The 16,729-nt window shown below is 40.3% G+C and overlaps 1 pseudogene; it reads right to left on the bottom strand.

Annotated features, from left to right (window-relative positions):
* Positions 1-719: 719 nt before the first annotated feature.
* On the bottom strand, positions 720-6,232 carry LOC107560329 (U3 small nucleolar RNA-associated protein 14 homolog A-like; annotated as a pseudogene).
* Between the last annotated feature and the right edge of the window lie 10,497 nt (positions 6,233-16,729).

Consider the following 16,729-nt stretch of genomic DNA (forward strand, 5'->3'; position numbering starts at 1 on the left):
CGCAAAACATGCGCAACATATGATCGTGGTTTTTGCGCAGCTTGTCAGTGAACAACGGCTCTGTGTAGTTAATGCTGCTCCATGTGAAAGCCCGCAGGTGATGGAGATTTACCGCTGATTAAAGAACCGGCTTTACTGACAAGATGCGGGTTAAATATCGCATGCGATTTATCGTGCAGCCCTAGTGGCCACACAAAATATTGACACTTTGGACATTTTCACTTAGGGATGTACTCACTTTTGTGGCCAGCGTTTAGACATTAATGGCTGTGTGTTGCGTTATTTTGAGGGGACAGCAAATTTACACTGTTATACAAGCTGTACATTCACTACTTTACATTTTAACAAAGTGTCATTTCTTCAGTGTTGTCACATGAAAAGATATAATAAAATATTTACAAAAACATGAGGGGTGTACTCACTTCTGTGAGATACTGTATATATAAAAAAAAAAAAAAAAAAAAAATTGAGCCGTGGACCTCTGGTTGAGTTGACACAGAATGACCCAGGTGTTTTCTATACTGCTCCAACATTACAGCAGAATCCTTATTGCATTATACATTTCAACCATTTCACTGTATACACCTTGTCATAATGCCAGGCCTAGGCCTACCTATACTAGAAGCAGTAATAACTTGATTTGAATGGCTATAAAACATCTATGGCAATAGAATAGAAGCTTTATCAAAGTCATACCTCCTCCAAGCTCATGGCTTTAAGTGATGCCTCCTCTACAGGAGTCAAAACAGGGTCATTGACTGGCTGGCTGTTGCTGTGCTAGAGTCTGAAAATCTCTTGTTCAAGAGGAGTTTGAGCCTGTCAAAGAATTTGCGCATGGAGTTAGTATTAAAATAAAAGCAAGTGCTTCTACCAAACATGTGTTTTAGCTACAATTGGTCAGCATGCAAAGAAACAATTACATTAAAGTAACATTTGTAACTCAAGATCAGAAACAGTCATTTTGTGTATGTGTGTGTGCTTGCATACATGTTGTGAGGACAAAATTGTGTCGAATTCCAGTAAATAGTCATTCTCTCATTACTGAGCCTTTGTACAATTAGAGGAAAATAAACCACAAAGAAAGGTAACAATGATTTAGACAAAACTAAAATACAAAAAAAAAAAAAACCTTGAGCACACTCAATGTAACATCAGTGTTAGCAATTAGACTGCTTGAAGGCAAAGTGAATTGTAATAATGTACACAATATAATTCAATTAAAAGTTAAGACAATTTTACAAAGAACAATGTAGTACAAACACACCAATGAACAAGCAAATGTGAAAGAATTATGCTCCTCCTCATAAACCTGCATATAAAACTGAAACAGGAATAAAAACTTTCATATAGCCTAAATCATATCTTGTAAAAAGTATTTGTAAATGACGAATTTTTTTGACAAAACTAAAAAAAAAAAAAAAAAAAAAACCTTGAGCACACTCAATGTAACATCAGTGTTAGCAATTAGACTGCTTGAAGGCAAAGTGAATTGTAATAATGTACACAATATAATTCAATTAAAAGTTAAGACAATTTTACAAAGAACAATGTAGTACAAACACACCAATGAACAAGCAAATGTGAAAGAATTATGCTCCTCCTCATAAACCTGCATATAAAACTGAAACAGGAATAAAAACTTTCATATAGCCTAAATCATATCTTGTAAAAAGTATTTGTAAATGACGAATTTTACTATGTCAACCATAGTTGTGTTTTTAAAAAAGCGGTTTATTGATGTAAAAATGAACTGAAGATGGCTATAGATTATTTTAGAGGGGTTTCTAAAATGTAATGATGAATATTAAGGATATAATATATATTGAAGAGAGTGAATGACCTAACTTATCTTTGTGTAACTAATTCTATAAACTTTACGTAAAACCTGCAATCCCCCAACAAAATTCAGGCCCTGGAGAGTAAACAAATCGTAGATACTAGTATTGATTTCTGAGTCTGACTAGAGTTTTGAGGCAAAAATTAGATTGAATGTCTTTTTTTGAAAGTGTGTGTGCTGTTCCTATTTGCAACATATAGCTTATTACAGGCAAAAAGTGAGGTAAAGGGGCTTTGGTAAAGGAAAAGAATAGTGCACCCCTAATAGCAATGTACGCATTTAAACCAAACGTAACCATGACAGATTTGAGCCATTCCAAAAAAATAAAATATAAATAAATAATAAAAATCCACCTTCCATCCAGCCACAACCTGCTCCACCTGTTTAGGTCCTAAGGACTCCTGGTTCAAACACTATTTGTTCAGCCTTCTGGTTCTGCACTATGATGTTCTGCCAGCAAGACACCTCTTTAGTGGTCTTCTCATACGCTATGCCTCTCTGAATCTGTGGACATAATAGAGAGAAAAACTTCATCAAAATAAAGACACCAAGAATACCAAGGCTGAATTTAGAATAGTGGGTCCAGATTTAATAGTTTTTTTTTAACAACTACACCTTTGTGCCCGCATGTTGAGAAGTAAGCCTATGGCAAAACTTCTATGACAAATTTATGTAAAAGGTTGAAATCACAAAGCCTACACTACTTGTACATTTTAGCAACAGACTTGAAATTTGTTTGCTTTGTAACACCATGCCAGGATCTATAGCTATAATCATTCATGAGTAATCAGGTTAAAATAAAGTAAAACCAGTCAAATGTTTAAGATCCATTTTTAGTAAAAACTAAACTGAATATTGTCTGACTCTGCAAAAATCCTCATGTGTGTCAGCAGAAAAAAACCTTTTTAGAAGACAAAAAAAAAATCACATTAAAATTGTGTGAGCAACATAACTTGGCACAAGAGTAAATTACTTTTCTCCAAGTGACTACTAAAATGAAAAGTCACTGATCCCATTCTGATTGCTACTTGCTTCAGACATGAAATTTATGTTTATATGGACTACATTTTTTAAATTATATCCCTGATGCCATTAATTGCTACTAATTTAAAAGCACAGGTTTTAGAACAAGTGATAAGCCTCTCAGTTTATCATAGAGTAACTGAACTGAAAATGTATCATTTCACCTTTTCTGTTTGTTGAGCGGTAACGCCAAAGTCCCTTTACTGTTTTGCAGGTTCCTCAGCTGTTTCTTGGTCTTGTTGGAGGCTCCTGAGGTGTTCTCCACGGTTCCCAGGAGGTCAGAAATGTTGACTTTCTCTCATGTACCTTTAAACAGAATTAAGAAAACTTACTACTGATGTTCTATTTCAGTCAAAAATATAATGTGAATAAATTTAGCATTTACCCTCTGCATTGACAAAGAACTCGGAGACCTGCACACTTGCTTCAGAGCGCTCACTCTGCTTTTTCCTTGGATAAACAAGCATCAATTGGTCAAAAAGCTGTTTTGGACATTTTAGTAACTTTTTTTTCTGCCTCTGCTAAAAACTGATTTATTCCAAAAGGGCCTTTCTTTAGAATACCAGATGTAAATATATCAAATTTTACTGTGGGTTATTTAACTTGTACCAAGGTCACTTGCCTGCATGGACAACTTATAGCTGCAAAATTTGACTGGACAAATAAAAAGCAATGGTTAATTTTCATTAGTTACTTTATCTACAGGTAGTCAGCTCTAAAATACTTCATATAAAATAAAATAGTATGGTAAATAAAGTTACATTAATTGGAATTTATTTAAAGGAATGATAGAGAGAGGGATTGCGTGTGAATTTCCTGCATCTGTCTCAGGCCATTGTTGACAAGCTTCTGCATTACTAAATGTGTCTTTTTGTGTGCAATCATCTCAGCGTGTGTGAATGCTTCAACAAAAAGAGCACATTAAATTAGAACAGTGCTTAAACTAACTGGACTTACCTGTGCATTCAATAGTTTGAACATACACATTCCAGCCATTTAGAATCAAGTATTTAGACACACCATGGTATAAACAGAACTAGTTTACTTTTTCCATCTTCCAAACATTCCAGTTTTCAGCCCATGCAGTCTGTCCAGAATTTGGTTTTCAATCAAACCTTTTATTTGGGTGGACCAGCACTAAAAAGATGAATTTCAAATGTCTCACACCTCTTTCTTCCACCCATAGAACTGATGGCTTCCAGTAGCTTCTTGTGTTTTCTCTCATCATCACTGCCCTCCTTCAAAAAAAAAAAGCAAGAAAATAAATATTTTAGCTTAATCTGGCACAGGTACAATGGGGTTCAAATGATTAAGACATCAGAGTCCAAGCACCAACAGCTTGTGTGAATAATCTTTTTTCAAATAAGAGTTTTACTGTGAAGTCAACAGTTGTCTGTGAGATTTAAAATGAAGCAACATCCTCTTGAGGACAACTTTGGTATTACAGACCCTCATCTATTACTCTCAGAATTTGCTGCTAGACCACTGATCATCAGAAATTAATGAAATCTGACATATTTCCTCACTGTCCTGTTGTCCAAGTGTACAATCTTTCATGAAGTTTGGACATAACATTCACAAAATATAGGCCTATTGGTTATCATATTTTTTGGTCGATAAACGTGTACTGTTTCGCATTGAGTTAGGATTAACAACCCAGAGGAAGAGTTTGGAAGATTTTTATTTTTAGAAAATTACAAATAGTGGAAAGAAATTAATGGATGGAAATGAAAATCAGAAACATGTTTCATAGGGCTTGACTAAAGGATTCAGAAGAATTTAAAGAATCAAAAATTGTTTTAGATTTCACTGAACACCACAAGATATTCTTTGGATTCACGCAGGATAGCATAAAGCAACAACTTTTGCAAAAACGTATGCTAGCTTGGGTGCAAACTGTCATTTAAGCAAATTAAGTAGATTCTGAAAATGATGTCTTTAAACTTATGCTGATTTTAAAAAATAAATAAGCAAAAAATAAAGTAAGTGCCCTTTTACTAGAAGTCTCAGATTTTTGGACCCCACTGTATATTGCATTATGGTGTTAATGTTTATTGTTGCAGATCAGGGGCTGTCAAAACATTCCCAAACCTCCAAAACAAAAGTTGTTTGGTGAATATTTCCCATATTGGACACATTCAGCTCAATTAATAAAATACTCTACTAATCAGTTAATTATTTGTAATAAATAAAAGAAAATATTCAAAACATCCTCGTTACACATGTTACATGTACATAATCAGCTAACACTTAATCAGGTTCATTAGTTAATGTTAATTAATGCAATTGATTAACTGATATTAACTAACAATAGATTTGTTACAGTATTTATTCATCTTTGTTAATGTTAATTAATAAAATTGCGACTGCTCATTGTTAGTTCATGTTAGCTTCAGGTCCGTTCATTAATAATAACAGATAATGTATCAGTAAATGTTTTACAAGTATTTTTCATTGTTAGGTCATGTTAACTAATAAAGTGCACTAATGTTAACAAATGGAACCTTACTATAAAGTGTTACCCATAATATAGCAATAACAGTATATTATTAACAATTGCATGTAACTAACGTTAACTCTAAACCAAACCCTAACCGCATAAGAAGTACGTTAATTTATATTACTCCGTACTTAAATGCATAATTACACTGTAACAAGGACACCTTAACCTAGCATAAATAAATGAATATTTACAAATAATAAAAATAGAAAACAACACGTATCTCAAGTACGCAGGTCATAACATCCTCATCTAACTGAAAGAGAGTTGCCCACCTCATCTTCACTGGCACTGATGGCTTGTTCATTAATGGAAAGGTCATCTTCATCACCACTTTCAACAGCCATAGCTGAGGTTAGCTTTACACCTTTACTGTGGAGGAATGCAAAAAAAATTGCTAGAGATGTTGATCATATTAAGAACGATCGTACACTAACATTTTAGACTAATGCTGGTATTAGCTTCTTAATAATCTAGAATCTCAAAAAGTAATCACATTCACATGGTTCATACTAATATGTAAGAAAAAAAGAGACACATTAGAGGACTGAAAACCTTGCTATTGCCTTAAAAACCTTAATGTTTTCTGAAGAGAGCTTGGCTTGACCATGCTGCGCAGTTTAACCACGTGTTCTGTCGAAATGTGAAAACGGTTGATTTTTCTCTTTTCCCTGCTTTGATTTAGAAAATCAGAGATTTCGAGTATCAATATGTCCGTCAACTTAGAAAGGCCAGCATGTTATCAAAATTGCTAAAAGACAATCGTTGAAATCAAAAGTCTCCAACATCTGATTCTTCTCTGTGTGGCAAACCTACAACAATTGAGTGCATAGCGCCACCTCCTGTGCTGGAGCGTGCAGAAACTTCAGTCTCTTCTTGAACCAGATGATTGAACTAGCTAAAAGTGCACAACACCACCATCTGGACTGTAGTTCAAATATTAGGAATAATGAGGGATACAATCTTAAAGGGGTCCTATTATGCTTTTTCACTTTTTAAATTTGAGTCAGTGTGTAGTGTGTATGCTTGGGCATAAAAAAAAAGATCTAGAAAATTACAAATCTCAAAGTCCACTCCAAAGGGAGATATTTCTTTTTTAAAAATCCCTTTTCAAGAGTCACAACGAACGGCTAGTTTGGACTACAGCGTTTGTTTTCCGGGCTTTGTGATATCACAAAGCGGCTCATTGGAATATCATTATAAAGAATTCCCGCCTACAGAAATTCAAATGGTTGGGGGGTGGGGAGGGGCGAGGTTGTGGTTAGAACGCTTGGTTGAGTGAGTGCATCAGAGAAAACGAAGAAGAAGAGCTACTGTGCTGTAGCGGAAAATTTTCGCCATGTCTAGAACAATTCTTACAAGTACAACACGACGTAGCTGGGCGCCGCCGGTGTGTCTACACTCATAGAAAATAAAGTATTTGAATTTTAAAGATGTGGCGCGACGCGACGCTGCACTTCTCGTCCGGTGCGCGACCGCCTGAAACGCTGTTTATTTCACCTCCGTGCCCAAACATCTTTGTTTGGGCTTCCGAAAGCGGATGATGTCAGGAAACAGTGGTTGCAATTTATTTTTTAACTCTGTCCCTGAGCATTATAACCCCAATTTGCTATTGTGGGCTGAGCATTTTACTGAGGACAGCTTCCACAACATGAGGAGTACAGTGCCTGCTGGATTCGCCCAAAAAGCTTTTGCTGAAAGACGGAGCAAGGGAAGTTGCAGTACTGAAACACCGTCTAAGCTGTTAGCCAATCACAACGCACTGGGACAGCTAACCAATCACAACACATTTTGTTTTTCGGAAGGTGGATCTTCATCAAAGCCGGAACTAATCGAGCTGTTTGTGCCAGCCTGGGGAGAAAGGTATTTTAATAATGTAAATTATGTGAAAAATAATGCGTTTTTCGAACCACCAATCATGAGAGCATTTTCTAGTACACCCCCAAAACATAATAAAGACTTTGTAAAAGAGCATAATAGGACCCCTATAATTTCTATTAAAAAAAATATTACATTTCATCATACATTTTAGACTGACCAACATAAATCTGTAAAAGACTAAATTAGATTCGCTAAAAAGAGTAATAAGCATCTTAATTTTTGTGTTTTCATTTTCCTATGCTTTGCAAGAGAGGCGCATATGTAACAGTTTTTGTATGGGTGCCCTAGTAAAAAAGTAATATATTTTAAAATACATTCATTTCATACTAATAGTTCAAATCTATTAACATATTTACTAACATATCGCTCGAGACTTGTGTTACTGATATCAAAATTATAATTAAACTTTATTCTGAGTATTTCATTACTGCACAATGCACATTTCTTAATATTAAGCGTAAAATGTGTTTTAATGTCACCATTCTGGATGGTTTGATCTTTGAATAATATCAATCTTTAAAAGCAAGATATTTAAAGTGTACCTAAAGTATATTTGCAATAGTTCCACTTTAGCACAATCTGTAGGTATACTTTAGTATATCTTTAGTTGGACTTCAGCATTACAATTGACAATTCACAATTAAGGTGCATTAAGCACAACATTAGTTCTTCCAGTTGATCAGATTTTATGTAAGTACAATTGCAGGGTATTTTTATTAAGCACATAAATATGTAAATGTATTTGTTGTTTAGTTAGCATGAAATAAATGTATTTCAAATGCATTTTAGCATATTTATAACAGGTGAACTGTTCAAAACAGAATTTACAGAGACAGGTGATGTTACCAGGCTGAGGTTTGACCACACAGGGTTAAATAAAACATTGTTTTTGTTATGTAAAAGTAAATCAGATTAATGTATGGAATGTAAAATCACAGAAAATGCAGAACATATATTGTTACATTGTAGGAAGTATAGGGAAGAGAGGATTAGATTAAACCAAAAGATAAGTCAGACAGGAAGAAAATGGAACATTGAGGGTGTTTTGGGAACATCAGGAGAAGGGGTTAAAGATGCACAGGATGCTGTTGTTGAATATCTGAAGGATACAGGGGTATATTATAGGATTTAGATAGTAGTGCTATAATATTTCTTAATTTTTTTTATTATTATTTATTTATTTTTTGATAATGTAAAGTGCATTCATTGAGATATAATCCATGCTGCATACTCCGATACAGTAGCTGGCGGTATGCACCTGATAAGTCATGGTTGCAATCCGCCATAAAACTAACAAGAAGAAGACAGGTGCTGTTCTAAAAAAATAAAAATTAAAAAAAAAGCGTACAGTATATGATATTATAAAATTCTTGAGTAATTTTACTTGATTCCTATACTTAATTATTTATTTTCGGGATCTTGTGCAATTTAAGCTAAATACTTGTACTTTTATTTAATTACATTCCTTAAGATAAAACAGTAATCTTTACGTCTTACAATTAGATTTTCAAGTAGTTACTACATTTTTACGTTGGTGTTTCGAAGTTTGGTGGGCAGATCGTTATTATCCAATCAGGCTTTTTAGGTTATTTTTTCTGCCTATTCTATTCAATCTATCTTATTCTATCTGGAATACATTCATGGCCTCTGCATCACATCTTGCTGTTAAAATGTGAATCACTTACAATGTGTATTTGTGTTCATCTGTTGTTTTAAACATGCACATGGATGTTTTTGACCTCTGTACCATTGTGTTTTGGACATTGTAGAGATACAAATAGTATATTTCATGTAGGGATAGCTGCTCATATGAAGTATAAATAGAAGTGACGGGGGTGACATAAGGGGAAGCATATGGGCAGCAATATTCATTCTGAAATTAAAATACAGAAATACATTGCCATTTTGCATATTTTATTTACATTTTCGCATACATGTGTGCAACATTTGGTACAAAATGAAAATTCAATAATATATTTTACATTTCCAATTCCTACACTAGTTTTAATGTGTAAAATAAATACATATTTTAACACTATATAAGTTGCAAAATTAAAATTAAAATGCATTACCCAAATTGATTAGATACATTTAAAATTTCCAAGCAAAAACTGTAGCAATATTACCATTTAAATGCTATATTTCCTAAATGCATTTAGACTTACGAGTAGGACACTTGGGACACTTGCATTTTCATCATAATACCACTGTCACAGCCATCTGCTGGAGTGCCCATGACAGCCACCAGAGGACACTTTTCCTGGAAGGACCTTACTTGAAGACCTGAATGGGTGAGGTGCTACTTGCTCTAACAGTCTCAAGGGGGGCTTCCAAAAAGCTTACCCAATATCTGGGGGAAGCCCACACCTGGGTAACACACATGGGAGCTTCCTGCTTAGGGGACCTGACACTGGGGGACGGGGGAGCAACCACCTTGTTGGTATTAGGGAACTTCCTACTTAAAATGCTTTCCTTCAGGGGTAAAGAAGCTCCACTAAATTTCCATTAAGGAACTTCCTGATTTAGCCATTGGGGCAGGAATTTACACTTCACAACCTAAGGGAGCTGCCTATTTAAGAGACCCGCTATCAGGTGGAGGCAGCTTTAATCTTAGTACATTGCAATGACTCATGAAGGTGCCACCTGCTAAGGGACCCAACCACTGGGTAGGCAGCCACAGCTTCATGAAACATGAGGGAGCTGCCTACTTAAGGAACCTAACATTAGGGGGAGGCAACTTAAAAATGAATACATCGCAATGCCTCATGAAAAAGCCACCTGCTTTAGGACCCCAACTATGGGAGAGGCAGGAATGGCTTCACAAAATGTGAGGGGCTGCCTACTTAAGGAACCCATAATAGGGGGAGGCAGTCTGTCCTAAGTACTTTATTACAATGGAAACGTCTGCTTAATAACCCCAACAGTGGGGGAAGCAGCTGCTTGTAAGCTTCCTACTTAAAGAATCATCACCTCATATCACGCCTCACCACATAATCACACAAAGTCCTTCACCTAACCATCAGAAGGCAGGGATTGCTTTTAATGTGCACTCTGCTGTAACATCATTAGTTCAGTTTTCCTCACCCAAAACGGGATGATGAGTGAGAGGTGGATTGGTGAAAGTGAAAAGATTTTATTTCCTCTAAGGAACCAGAGGCTGCTGTTCTTTTTCAAATTGTCTCCTCTGGATTATTAATTCATCCATTCATGCGCTGTTCTTTTTCAAATTGTCTCCTCTGGATTATTAATTCATGCAACTCTATTTTCCAGACTCAAGGTACATTAGCAAAACAATAAAACAGACAGTACAAATTAATAATAATAAAAAAAACAATACAATACACTTGAAAAAGATAGTTATACCAATGTTTTCTCATAGGTGACCGATATAGCACCACAGTAAGCCTAGGATTTGACAGCAATATTATAATGTGAATCATCCAACCGACAAACAAATTTATACATCAAATTTCTAATTAAAGCTGGAAAGGATTGTACACTTGCCTTACAAAATAGATCACCTGCACCCACAAAGGAGCAGTATAAAAAGGTGTACAATATGCTTTATAAAGATTTAGCTTTACCTCATTCGAACACATATCTGATTTTCTCATCAGCATATTTGCTTGAGGATATAAAGTGTTGCCTATACATGTCCTCATCATCAAAATAGACACCCCCTGCCACACTACTTTGTTCCTCAGACCTAGACAGACCTGGGCCCCGAGTAGTTTGAGGTGCAGGTCTGGATCAGTGTGGTATAAATCTTTTTGAAAGCTGCAGACTCACCTGATCAGAGCTTCACCTCCCTGAATTGCTCAACCACCGGTTGTGCCAAAAAGCTCAAAGGGTGAAACTGGCCCTGCAAACATGCCCCTGTAGGGCCCATGCTGGCTTTTTGGGGGCACAGTGGACTAGGGCCAGCCCACACCAAACCTAAAGAGGCCCAGTGTGGGCTTGTCCAGGCGAGGCCCACAGCTTTGGGCTCACCGTGGCCTCTCTGTGAGCAGCCCACACTATGGGACTGCCTACATTAATCCAATGATGGCCCAGTGTGGCAGCCCTGTAATGCAACTAGGAGAATACAAACAACATTGACTTTCCATTCTTTAGCCACTCAATTGAACTGTAATTGCTCAAACCAAAAGGGATCCTCAAATCTGGCTCACGAGATCCACTTTCCTGCAGAGTTTAGTTCTAACCTTAATCAAACACACCTGAGCATACTAATCAATGTCTTCAGGATCATTAGAAAATCACTGTTGGGTGCGTTTGATCAAGTTGTAGCTAAACTCTGGCCATATTTGACAAGCCATATTTGAGGTGTAACAGACATGAGCCTGTTAATAAGAATTTTGTGGGCAGTTTTTTTCCTTACCATACTAGGATGTTTTAGGTTTCCTTAAGTAAAGCCATGTGGGTAGAGGGAGTTAGCAATAACAAGTAGCCATCATGGCTCACCTGCTGAGCACATTGTGCTGTGTCCTGGTTGTGAAATGTGTAATTTCAAGCCCAGTCTAATGTAAGGAGTTGATGTTTTTTGCAGTGATGTTACATGGATGTATGGCCTATGTTTTGATTGATGCTAAGAGTTTAAGGCAGTGTATTTGTATGCATTTTAGAAGGACTCTTTATTGGTGAGGTTACTACATCATGGTCCAGTTTGAATATGGATTTAAAGTTCTTTTCGACGTGAGACCATAGTCTGGACTATTTTTGACTGTTCCTGGTTAGGAAGAGTCTGGTGTTTGAGAGCTGTGCCGTGTTTTCATTACAAGAGGTTGAAAAAGAGATTTTCGCACACATCAACTTTCACGTGACTAAATCCTACAATCTCACATTGCTTTATTTGCTTTCTTTTGTTTTTTTGTACTTGTGTATTTACATTTTTGGCTATATGTAACACTGTATTAACCTGAATTGAATGTTTTCTATTTTGTTTTTAATAAACTGATTTGAAATCCCTTTGACTACTGTACATTTTTGATAGTACAGACATTAGTTATGTGGTGGCTGCATCCATTTCAGATGTATAATAACTGTTTTTCCCAAAGACTAAAGTTAAAGTAGCTGAAAAGTATTTAAAGTGAAACAGATGTAGGGCTGTGCAAAAAATAGAATCGTCAGTAAAGCCGCTCCTATGATTAGAAGTAAATCTCCAGCACGTGCGTTCAGATGGAGCAGCATTTACTACACAGAGCCGTAGTTCACTAGCTACTCAAAATCGCAGGCGACTCATGCCGCTCCATCTGAATACATGTGCTGGAGATTTACTACTAATCACAGGAACGCCTTTACTGACGAGATGCGCATGAAAATCGCATTTGATTTTTTTGCACAGCCCTAAACAGATGTATTGTTGTAGATCAGGGGTGCCCACCCCTGTTCCTGGATATCTACCTTCCTGCAGAGTTCAGCTCCAACCCTGATCAAACACAACTGAAGGTAGATCTCCAGGAACAGGGCGCCTCTGTTGTAGATTAATAGTGCGGGCACTGTGTAGGCCTAGAGAGGGTTTCCTGGGGGCTAAGTGAGGGCTGCCCGTGCAGGGCCAGCGCTAAGGGGCCAACGTTTTGCCATTGAGCAAATTCTCAGGGGCCCTGCACTGGTAGCACGCTGGGGGCCCGTAAAGGCTTGTTTGCAGGGGGTGCATCGAAAAGGAGGATCCTCTCTTTTTCCCCAATGTCAGCCAAGCTGATCCACAGATGCCTCTCTGTTGGCACCATAGCTGCCATCGATTGACCAATCATGACAGGTGCTTGCTTAGTGGCCCGGAGAACATCCGTAATCCAGCACAGATCTGCCACTGCATCAGTGGAAAGGCCCTGGCTGTGTTCCAGACAGAAATCTCTCATGTAGTCAGCAATGAGTGATTTGAGGTCTCATACGCTTCCAAGACAGACGCAACCTGTCTGTAGCATGACCCATAAGCTTCAGAAGTTCCTTGTATGCGGGCAGGCAGGCTGTGAGGCCTCCATAACTTCTTCGGCCTCCACAACCAGAAGAATGCTATCTGCTAGATCAGATGACACTAAAGAAAGCACATCAGCATCCAGCAGATCAATTGAGTCAGTGAAAGGTGAATGAGAAAGTGCCATACTTCAAATGAATTCCTCCATCAAGTTGACCTGCAAAGATTTAAGTCTCAGCTGGGTCTCGGCCGCAGCAGGTCCCCAACCACAGGGGAAAGACACATTGTACACACCAATTCCCTTGAGAAAAGAGACAAACATGATCTGAGCTTATTTATAGAAAAGCTCTCACAATGTGTGCATTCCGACCCCTCAAGAACAGAACACACATGATCCTCACCCAAACAGAAAATGCACAAGTCATGTGTGTCATCAGTTAATATGGCACTGTGTTAAGCGGCAGCCTGTTGTGGCAGCACCGGGAATTAGTTTTCTTTACATCTATTTCATTACATCTTTGACACGAGATGAGATGTATATTCTTCATTGGTTTGGAATGGATACTATCTACTGCTCTACATTGTATTCGGGTCATTGCTAAAGAATGGGAGTCATGCTTGGAATACTGCCGACATTGCTTATACGCTGATTACAATCAGCTGATTGTTCTGAGATGAACGTCTCTTGTGGACGGGGAATCATTTTGCAGTTGGTGATGAAGACAAGCACGTCACAAAATTATAAGGACGCTATGAAAGACGCTATGATGTGCAATAAAATTATTGCGGTCAAATGACTTGCATATATCTATAAATTTAATAATAAGAAGTACCATAAAAATAATAATAATAATTTAATACATTAATTGGAAAAGCCAAATCCTATTTATATCACTGATAGCTGATTGTGGCGAGGGGGGCGTGGTTCAGCGAGGTCTGCACCGGGAGAGAGAGGCAGAAGACGAGCGGTGCGTAAGTAGGTCAAGCACAAATGATAATCACCTGTGTCTCGTTTCAGTAATTGGCGTGGAGAGACCAGATAAAAGGGGCCACCTGGAGCATGGAAGGCAGAGAGAGACTGACTGGGAACGCGAGCCACCCGGGAAGCCGGGCTACTGGAGCACAAAGCATATATAGAGTTATATTCTGAGTTATTGACGGAGAGTTTGAATGTGCAGTGAGCGCCTTGTTCTGTTGTATATACAGAGAGACTTAAAAAAAAGCTTGCGTCCCAGTACGCCGACCCTGTCTTCTTCCTCTTGAACCGTATCACACTGGTGCCGAAACCCGGGAAGGAAGAAGAACGCTGACGCCGGCATGCAGTCCCCGTCAGGATCGCCTTTTGCGGAGGTCATCCAATCGCTTGCGGGTCTTCACCAGGAGCACCATCAGGCAGGAAGACCGCGAGCTGCTCCGGAGCTGGATTGACCGGGAGGTTCGGGCTGCGGGAACGACATCTGCCCCAGCACCACCCACCCACGTGCCTCTCCACAAGATGGGTCCCCAGGACGACCCGGAGGTGTTCCTGGACCTCTTTGAGAGGCCAGTGGGTGGCCCGAGGAAGACTGGCCAGTGCGGCTCATTCCCCTGCTGTCGGGGGAAGCGCAGGTCGCCGCACAACAGCTGCCAGTCCAGAACCTCCTGGTCTACAAGGACCTCAAGCGCGCCATCCTCCAGCGGGTCGGCCGGAGCCCGGAGCAGCATCGCCAGCGCTTCCGGTCGCTGGACCTCGGAGAGAGGGGCCGACCCTTCATGATGGCGCAACAGCTCCGGGACGCCTGCCGCAGATGGCTGAGACAAGTGACGTCGAAGAAATCATCGACCGAGTGGTACTGGAGCAGTTCATGGCACGGCTGCCAAGGAAGACTGCCCAGTGGGTCCAGTGCCACCGCCCGACGTCGCTGAACCAGGCCATCCAACTGGCGGAGGACCAAATGGTGGCGTGCCCCGGGGTTGGCGAACCCCTGCCATCTCTCTCTCTCTCTCTCTCCCTCCCCCTGTGTTCTCTCTGCCTTCCAAACCTGTCCCTTTCCCCAGGTCCCAAGGGAATCTGCCCCCACGAGCCCCACCCCGCAGGAGGGGTGGTTCAGGGACAGAAGCCACAGCCTCCCTGAGGGCGCCGCCCAGGGGGGCGGGTCCGGCCAGTGGCAGCCCGGCGGCAGCTCCCGTTCCACCGCTCTCTCCACACCAATTCCTTGACCAACTTCCTGCCACTAGGGCGGTGGGGAGGACTGGACCGGCCTGCGGGCGTTGCGGGGACCCAGGCCCTTTTATTGATCGGTGTCCAGGGATGGAGGTGGAGACACTGATCCGGGTCCCGGACACCCCGCAGGCTGCCCCCGATCAAGCTGGCCTGTACCAGTTACCCATGAGTATTAAGGGGGGTACATATCAGGCTTTGGTGGATTCGGGATGCAACCAAACCTCAATGCATCAAAGCCTGATTCAGCCGGAGGCATTGGATAAGAGCCGCATGGTTAAGGTTCGGTGCGTGCACGGGGATGTGGTGGACTACCCCTTAATGTCGATGGCTATTCAATTTCGGGGACAAAAGCATAGAGTAGAGGTTGCACTTAGCCCGCACCTCAGACATCCACTAATTTTGGGAACAAATTGGCCAGGTTTTAAGGCGTTATTGGGGCATTTATGTGCGGGTGTCTCTTGGGAGGAAAGAGCGCGGGAAAGGGAGTCGTCGCACAGGTAGGAGAAGCTGAGCCGGGACCAAGGGGAACGGAGCGCTGTTGAGAGGAGAACCCTCACAACGTGCAATGATTTTCCCCTGGAGCAGTCCCAGGACGAAACGCTCAAAAATGCTTTTGAACAGGTCCGTTCCATCGACGGACAGCTTCTCCAACCAGCTCGACCGCTCTCCTATTCCTATTTTGCTATTGTAAAAGACCGGTTGTATCGAGTGACCTAAGACACTCAGTCAAAACAAGATACAACCCAATTGTTGGTACCAAAAAGCCGTCGGGAAATGCTTTTCCAGGCGGCTCGCTGTAATCCAATGGCCGGACATTTGGGGCAAGCAGCAACACTGAATCGTCTAATGACACCGATTTTTCTGGCCAGGCATTCACGAGAATGTGTCGTGAGTGTCAGCTGGTGAACCCACCGGCCACCCCAAAAGCACCATTGTAGCGGAGGCCCTGTTTCATCTAATCTCCCGGGTGGGAATCCCAAAAGAGATTCTCACCGACCAAGGCACGGCGTTTATGTCACGGACTCTCCGCGAACTTTACGAACTCTTGGGCATTAAATCGATTCGCACCAGCGTTTATCACCCACAAACAGACGGTCTGGTCGAACGATTTACTCGCACATTAAAAACCATGATTCGGAAGTTCGTTCACGAAGACGCCAAAAATTGGGACAAATGGCTGGAACCCCTCTTGTGTGCCGTGCGTGAGGTCCCCCAAGCCTCCACAGGGTTTTCCCCCTTTGAGCTTCTCTACGGACGTCAACCCCTGTTGGACGTCCTACGAGAAGCTTTGGAGGACGGGCCTTCAGACAGTAAAAGTGAAATTCAGTATGTACTGGACCTGAGAACAAAACTCCACACTTTGGGGCGGCTCTC

The sequence above is a fragment of the Sinocyclocheilus grahami genome, unplaced genomic scaffold (genome assembly GCF_001515645.1).
Source record: "Sinocyclocheilus grahami isolate Dianchi unplaced genomic scaffold, SAMN03320097.WGS_v1.1 scaffold720.1, whole genome shotgun sequence".
Classification (NCBI taxonomy): domain Eukaryota; kingdom Metazoa; phylum Chordata; class Actinopteri; order Cypriniformes; family Cyprinidae; genus Sinocyclocheilus; species Sinocyclocheilus grahami.